Genomic DNA, 9,020 nt, shown 5'->3' on the forward strand with positions numbered 1-9,020 from the left:
TCACAGTGGATAAATGGGCTCTGAAACCATATTGTGCACTTGTATATAAATTATTATTTGTGAAATAGCTATCGAGTTGATTATATAAACAGTGTTCTATAATTTTTGAGACAATGGGAACAAGTGATATAGGACGGTAATTGTCGGGGCTCGATTTATCACCCTTTTTATACACGGGTATGACAACCGAGAGCTTGAGGCAGGAAGGAAAGTGCCCACAATACATCATCCAGTTTATGAGAATGCAAAGTGGGTACTGTAGAATATCAATGATTCTTTTTAAAATAAAGTTCGACATTCCATAAAAGTCTTCCGATTTTGAATTATTTAGTTTTTGTGCTGCTTTTAAAATATCAGCAGGTTGGGTCTCATGCCACCGGAAGTCAGTCAAAATGTTACAGATGTCTTGTGACATGAGATTATTATATTCATTATCAAATTGGTTCATAGAATTGTGGTTTGTATCCAATTTGTTACCTACCCTGACAAAGAAATCATTAAATTCGCTTGGAGTAATCGGAACATTTTCTTTTCTTCTGGGTTTCCCTCTGCCTAATTCTGCCTTAATGACATTCCAAGCTGCTTTGCATTTATTATTGGAGTTATTAATAAATTTATCATTTGCTGTGCATTTAGCTTTTCTAATTTCTGATCTGTAAATATTTCTTAATTTGATATATCTGTTCTTATCTGCGTTACCATTTTTAAATCCATTATAATACATCATAAGCAAGATTTTTAATTTACTCAAGTGTGGATTATACCATTGACCTAAGTGTCTTTGTTCGCGTTTAGCTTTAATTGGTTTCTCTTTTTTTTGGACTCTAGGACAGCAGTCGTTATATATATCGGAGATGGTACTGATAAATTTCTCAAATAATGCATCGACATTTGCACTTGAGAAAATTAAATGAATCCAATCAACGTCTTTTAATTTGTTTCTTAGTATATTCAGCCTGTTATCATTAATTAGTCTAACAGATTTAATTTGTTTATGTATAGTATTCAGAGGTATATTATTGTTCAATTTTAACCATAAGCCTTTGTGGTCCGTTAAATAAAATGTATTGAATATCCCTATCTCATAGCAGTATTTATCTAGGTTTGTTAAAATGTTATCTAGACAAGAGTCTAGTCTTGTTGGCCTATTGTTTGCGCAGTAATAGTTGAAAGATTTTAAAACATTTAGAAGATGTATTTGCTTAGGGGTACTGTTTCGAATGTCAAAATTGATGTCTCCAAGAATAATTATTTTATGTTTGTTAAAGTTTTTGTCTAGGTACGAAATAATATTTTGCACACACTCGATAAAAAATTCTACATTACTCTCAGGTGCTCTGTACACTGAGATAACAATTGTTCTTAAATTTGGCAGTGACATAGCAGCCACTTCAAAACACCATTCTATGCAAAACTGACTAACATCTAAGATTTTAAAGCTGGTATCTAGGTTGTCGCTGATATATAGTGATACACCACCATGATTCATATTTGATCTGCAATAGCCAGTAATTAACCTGAAACCTGGAGGTACATATATTTGCAATTCTTCATCCCGTAGCCAGTGTTCGTTTATGCTTAAAATACAGTTATTTATTCCCCCCATTAATATTTCTAGTTCATCTAATTTATTTCTAATGGATCTAATGTTCAGATGCAGTAGTAAGATATCATTTCCATTACAAGGTGGTATCCCTAACTTGGCTTGCCGTAATAATCGTGTTTGAATATTTTCGTGGATTAATCTCGCATCATGATTATGAATTGGATTGTCCACCACCCGACTCTCACTTACCATAAAAAAGAGTCCCTTAGTTTGATTGGTTTTTTTATATTCCTTTTCAGAGGCCTGTCCGTGACACTGACACTAATTTTTTCTTCAACTTTTACCGTATCATCATTTTTGTTTGGAGTTACGAGGTTAGTATCACACTGCACTTCACACACTTCACTTTCTGGTTTTTCCTTAAGAGGGTACACTGATTTCTGCGAGGGTGGTGTATTAGTAAATAGTGCATAGAGATTATCACACAGCAGCAGCGCAAACACGTGGCATGCGCTCCAATAATTTTTCCAGATAGGATGGTTGAATGTTACGCCAGGCATCGTTGATGACCTCCCATAGCTGTTGAGTGTTGCTGGGTAACTTCTTCCTGTTGTCCCTATCGATTTGGTCCCATAGCAGTTCAATTGGTTAAAGATCAGCAGACTGTGGTGGCCACGCCATGAGAACTAATGCCCCTTCTGTTGCCTTGTGTTCCAAATACCGCGTGCAGAATTTGGATGTATGTTTGGGATCATTATCTTGTTGAAAAATAAATCCATTACCAACAAGACGACAACCAGAGGGGATGCCATGGTGCACCAATATCTGATGATACCCTACTTTTACCAATGTTCCTTGAATTTTATGAAGGTCCCACATCTGGTTTCCGGCAAAACATCCCCATACCATTACACTTCCACCCCCATGTTTCACTGGGGGAACAAGACACACTTCTTTCATTCTCTCGCCGACCTTTTGACACACGAAGGTTTGCCTATTGCTGCCATATTCATATTTGGATTCGTCGGTCCAGAGTACCCATTTCCAGTTATCCACAGTCCAACCTTGGTGCGTTTTAGCCCAGGCCAATCGTTTCATCTTGTTCACATGTCGTAACAATGGCTTTCTAGCAGCTAATCAACCATGCAGCCCTTCTTCACGCAACCTATTCTTCACTGTTGACACAGACACGGGCGTCACTCTGCTGTTATTCAGGAAGCAACGATGACTGGTCCTGTTAGGCACCTGTTCCATTTGCTAGTTACTGTAAAATATCTATTGTCAGCTGCAGACGTTACACGAGCTTTTCCACTACGTGCACAGTCAGTATGACTGTTGGTTTTATGGTATCTGTCCAATGCACGATGAACACCATTCTTGGAAATATTCAGTTTTCTTGCTATTTCGCATTACGAATAACCTTCATTTTTCAGTGCACATATCACAGTACACTTTTCAACTGAAATCGCCTGTTCCCCACGACGACGGGCCATTTCACACAGCTCCACTTACCTTGCACACCTCACACACAATAATGGGCTCGCAATGTCGCCTGCATAAACAGCAACTGACCGTGAGCCACTGATAAGGATGTGCATGAGGTTGGCTACCGTACTGACTGGTTTCACGCACACAGCTGCAATGTTGCCAGCTTCAGCAACGTTATTGCCACTTTCCATTTTGACAACCACATGCTACACATTGGGCAAAAAATTGGTTTCGCGTCATGTCTTTCTTGGACAGGAACCATTGGTTCCATACAACACTCCATACTGATCTTTTGGCCGTTTTTCATGGTGGTCTTAAACTTTTTGTCTGTAGTGTGTATATATATAATCTTATTGGAAGAGAACATTATTTTCTCCTGTAGCTCCCAAAAATTTACAGATATAGACTTGCGAAATCCACAGCCATTATTCGGGAATCTAAATGCAGAATGAACTTATTAACTTAATGGCATCTAGACAGTCTTTAAAAACCCATGTATTTTCTCTTATGTCAGATTTTTGAGACACCGAGAACAATGTCCTTAGTCCTTACTCCTTGGATTTGTAAATTTTACTCGAAGGAAATTGAGAAGTAGAGAAAACCCTCTTCCATCAGTTTAGATATAAAAAGGTGCTTGAATCAGTGCACAAGTATGACAACGGTGCGAAAATGAAATGTTTGTGTTATGAGTTCAAGATAGGCATCCCATGTACTAGGTATATTGTTTATACCAGAATCGAATCCGGCGGCCTTTAGTGCACCCTTAACCACTATTCTATGGGACATGCACGAGTCTTTTGTGGCGTCGTACTGTACACATTGGAGAATGATTACTATATATATGAAATTTTATGCACACATCTAATTTCTTAAAAGTATTCTTCTTTGCACATGCAAAACTGAATATATGATGGCAATAGAAACAACAAAATTCCCGCACGCTGAAATTATTGCACTCTAGTCTTTCAAGGTTCAATCCCTGGTAGGAACTCCAAAATTTCTGTGATGGCCTAACATTGTGAAGACAATTGGGAAGCTACTTGAAATCAATATGTAAGCGAATTCCACTCTCAAAACTAGATGGGACCCGATGTGATGACCACGCGTCACCGAATGGAAAATCACTTCGGAGGCTTTGTCCTTCAAAATTAATCTTACTGAATAACTGTAGTTTTCTTTAGAGGACCTAAACATGGCTTTTTTGCACAGTACAATGTTGTTTTCTTGCACCCTACTTTTATAGTTTTTCATTCAAAGAATTCCACTCCCGAAGCATGAGCATGACACACTACGAATCCAGAGGTCCAAGGTACGGACCTTGGACAGGTGTGGTTGCATCATGTCTCGCATCGCTATTCCTTCGGATCATCATTCAATCTCTTCGTCTCATTTAACCCAAGAGGTAGAAAAGCGGCGTAAAATAACGAAATAGAAATTATTGATTGACTTGGTTCATTTTACTTCACTTTTCTGACACTTTTTGGCTAATCGTGAAGATGAGAATGAGAAGATTAACTTGATGAAAGGACCATCACAAAGAAGACATTCTCAGGCCGGAATTCGAACACGGAACATTCTGCTTCATAGCCTAACCTGCTAACCACTCCACCACGGAGTTGTCGGCCCAAATACAAGTGAAAATTAGAAAATGCCGTCTTGAATTTGCAGCAACCGAGTTCACCAGCAAGCGCAAAAGATTTTCGCTCCCACTAGGATAGACAAATAACAGAAAATGCTTGATAAGTAATTTGGCTCTCCATATTTCATGATATTATTATGGAAGTAACTATTATTCGCTAGGCTATATAACTTTGGATTAATTTTATTTGTATGTCTAGTCAACTTTCACGCCTAAGCAGCAGCCACAGCGTCTGCATTTGCGGGTGGAGGCCAGAATTGTTCAAGGCCCAGGAATTTTAAATAAATTCATTTCCCATCCGGGAGAGAAAATCAGCAAGTGTAAATGGGTTCTAGGCCTCAATTCGGTCCAGGAATCTTTTTTCCGTATGAATTTAAATACGGTGCAGGAACTCTTTTTTTCGGTAATATTTAAATACGGTCCAGGAACCTTGTTTTGCGGCTGAATTTAAAACACTGTCCAAGAACCTTTTTTCCAGGATCAATTAAAATTCGGTGCAGGAATATTTTCCCGATCAATTTAAATACGATCCAGTAACCTTTTTTTAATGAAACAATTCACTACTAGGACCGAATTTAAATTGTGCGAGAAGAAAGGTTCCGGTCCTGCAACGGAACCTAATAGAACCCAGAGAAGTTATAGACAACCCATGTGAAGGCTAAATGAAGAAAAATCACTAAATATGCAGAATTTTGAAACATATTATTTCTAGAGCATGCACACTACTATATAAAGTTGACTACGTACCTCGTTTCCTTCCTTCATTGAAATGTGACTTATTCTTCATCACATGTGAGATCAACCGCCCTGGGAGTCAAACCCGGTCTCCTGTGTGGTAGTCGGACACCAATTTAGAAAGTCAATGTGTTAGACATTTGGCCGATCAGTCGATCCTACTTCAATTTTTTCGAGAGGAAACCGAGCTGGCAGCTTCACACTCGAAATTTCACTTCGCCTATCCCATTCGATGCCAGGTGTGCCGGGTTCGAATTCCGGACTGAGCATGGGTGTTTGTGAGTGTCCATTGATCAATTTAATCATATCATCACTCATCCCCATCTTCGCAATTAGCCAAATGTGGCAGAAGAGCAAAGTAAAATGAACCAAATCGATCGAAATTTCACTCGCAATGCATGAAAATGAGCATCTCAAGTACTCCGTCATCCTACCGGAATCTCACGTTTACAGAAGCTAACTTTGAAACCACTTCTCGGATCAAACTCTTCTTCGAATTAGCTGACAGTCATCAACTGTCAACCAATCAACACAGTAGGGCAAAAAGAAGCAGAAGGATATAAAGTCGGTACATTACAAAGGCTTATTATGGCCTTTCCCTTCATTGCAAGTTTTGAGCACAAGGGTTGAGTGTGGGAACCTGAAGGAACCGCGACATCTTTGTCATTCATCTCCCGCCAGAAAAGGGACAAACAGTAGAATTTTGTCTCTTGCAATTTGAAAAGTCCATGTCCATGCTGAACCATAAAGTAATTAACCCAGAAAGTCCTAGTTACCTGCAGTGCGTTTCGGCGCGGCCGATAACCAGAGCCAGATGAAGAGAAGATTTTGTGGGAAGGGGTGACCTGGCTTAGGCCCCCTGGTGTGCATGAAGGGAAAGTGTGTTTTCAAAAGGTCTCCGACTTCCCAGAAAGGGACGGCCCATAAAATCACTGCATTTCCTACATGGTGCCAATCAGAATTTCTTTCTGCCAAGGTCGTTGCACCTATGAATAGGCTCTTCAGCTTGAGTGGCAAAAGACATGTTGCCCAGGAAAAATTACCTTTTTAAATACGATGAAACCTGTAAAACATCCACAGATATTTATTCGGGGGTGGTCTCTTTGACAAAACATCAATATTCTAAAAATTCTTCGAACGGACTGTGTAAAACATTGCAATACTCCAAAAACTGAACCTGCTCTGCAACACAAGAAAATGCCTCATTTAGCAATCAATGTGCCTTTGTTAAGTTGGTAAGTTCAGTATGGCACTACATTTTAAATAATGCTGATGGAATAAATCAATACAGTTTGTTAAATGACAACGACTCCTTACCACAAGAATATAATTATTCTTTACGGATATCCCCTATAACGGTTGGGGGTTCGACGTGCTGACCCCACGTCACCCATGGTTAAAGATCTCCACACCTCAAGTAGGATTGTGGGAGGGACTGGCAGTCGGGAGATAGGGCTGTCGAACCACGGGTTATTATTTATTTATAGATGCTTAAATATATGTGCAACCTCACATGTCTTTCCAGTGACTTATTGCAAGGGTTTGTTATTGTACTTGATTCAACAAAATAAACTTACTGTGTGAGGCAGATTATTACGAACCAAAAATACCCAAAATAATAACAATAATAATAATAATTTACTTCAAAATTACAAAAATGTATTTAGTTGTTCTTGTTTAAATTTTCGATTCTTCGAAAGTTTGTTAAGGAGTTGAGTTGAGTTGGTGTTCTTAAGTCCACTTCATGCACAGTAAGACAAATCGGGACTGGACCTACAGTTTAAAGTAAGATCCGGACCACTGTGTACCTCCACCCATGTATCGAATCCGGGACCCTTCGATTACAAGGCAACAACGCTATCACTGTGCAAACGGGGAGGCATCGTTTCTTAAGGAGGATTCTCAAAATCGGTCTTCACGATATCGAGAAATCGTACAGTTTGTGAAGATAATTACTTTTAACACGTTGCGTGTTTTAGACTGTTTCAATAGTATAGAATAGATATTTGGTGCGAATAATACTACTTACCTGGAGATATGAGGCATCCTGCCACCATTATTTTTATTTAGCGTGTATTGCGCTCTGATTCGGGACCAGTTGTAACTGTTTGCATATATGTGGTTTACTGCTGCACAAGCGGTCGCTCCCTCAAAATTCCGAGAAACAACGAAGTTCTTAGTTCCTACACTGACATCCACCAGGAAAACGAGAAAGAAATGTGGTTTTGGGTTCGTGCCACTCAAATTAAGAACAGTGTTTCTAACTAAAAGAAAAAATTACTGAAAAACTATTTTGCAATATTTGTCATGAAAGTAAAATTTTCAGAGAATGTAGAACAGTTTGCCGGGGCCACGTGAACGTTTCGGGGGGCCAGTGCCCCCCACCCCCCTAACGACGTCCCTGGGCGCCAGTATAATCCTCCCTCGGAAGTTGTGTTGTGTCGTGTCCGTGTGTTGAAGATTGTGGCTTAATATGGCACCACAAAAGTTTAGTACATTACAACAAAGGATTTATCTTGTCGAGTGTTACTTCGGAAAGGGGAATTGTGGAGAAGTGCGACTACGTTTTGCAACGAAATTTCCTGGTGTTCCCATTCCAGATAGGACCACTATATTCAACCTCGTAAAAAAAGTTTAGAGTAACAGGGTCAGTTCTGAATAAAAGTGGAAAAACTCGATGAGATAGGACAAAGGTTAGAACAGTCTCCTCGGAAATCTATCCGCCGCCTCTCACAAGAAACGGGTGTTTCAAAAACCACAGCATTTTGTGCCGCTAAAATTCTTACATCTAAAAATAAAAAGAAATAAACCTAAAAAAATAAGGTAGCTATACAAAGACAATCCGCACACCATCCGTGAGTTAAAAGAGAGTATTGTACGAGAAGTCGGGAGGATTACAGTAGACGAACTTGCACGTGTAAATGCCAATTTCCTTCGGAGATGCCAGGAATGTGTTGCAGCAAAGGGACATCATTTTCAACACCTTCTGTAGTCAAGGTTAGTACACAATATGAAAACTGTAATTTTAATAGCAGACTCTAGCGACTGTCGCGGACCCCGTTCACCGGGAAATACAAGCCCTGACGCTGGGCCGCTTGCCGCCGAGTCTCGTAGCGAATGTCAAGGAATGCTCTGTAGATCAGATCGGTATTTCTATGTTTTGAGTGATTTTGTCAGGTTATCGAATGCTGAAATACATATACATATTGCACAATAATATCGCTCTTCTCGTTATTGGCTGGAAAATTTCAGAAATATTTGAAATTTGTAAAAAATCAGTGTTAAAAGAGAACTTGGCATTGTAAGTACCAATCTTTGTTATATTTTCTTGGTGATTATAAAGGACAGCAATACACACAAGTTCTACTGTGATGATGATACCCGAACTGGGAAAGAAAGTATGAAAATAATTCAAGCGAGAACACTCGTCAACAGTGGCGCAGGAACGTTTTTCATTTGGGGGGGTTACAAAATTCACGCATACTACTGCACCTAGAAATACATTTCGGGGTGTTCAACCAAGTGTTGCAATAATAATAATAATAATAATAATAATAATAATAATAAATATAATTATATTTAATTAAATTAAAATAATAATTAAATATGTAA

This window comes from Lepisma saccharinum, chromosome 5 (genome assembly GCF_977018435.1).
Source record: "Lepisma saccharinum chromosome 5, izLepSacc3.1, whole genome shotgun sequence".
In the NCBI taxonomy this organism is placed as follows: domain Eukaryota; kingdom Metazoa; phylum Arthropoda; class Insecta; order Zygentoma; family Lepismatidae; genus Lepisma; species Lepisma saccharinum.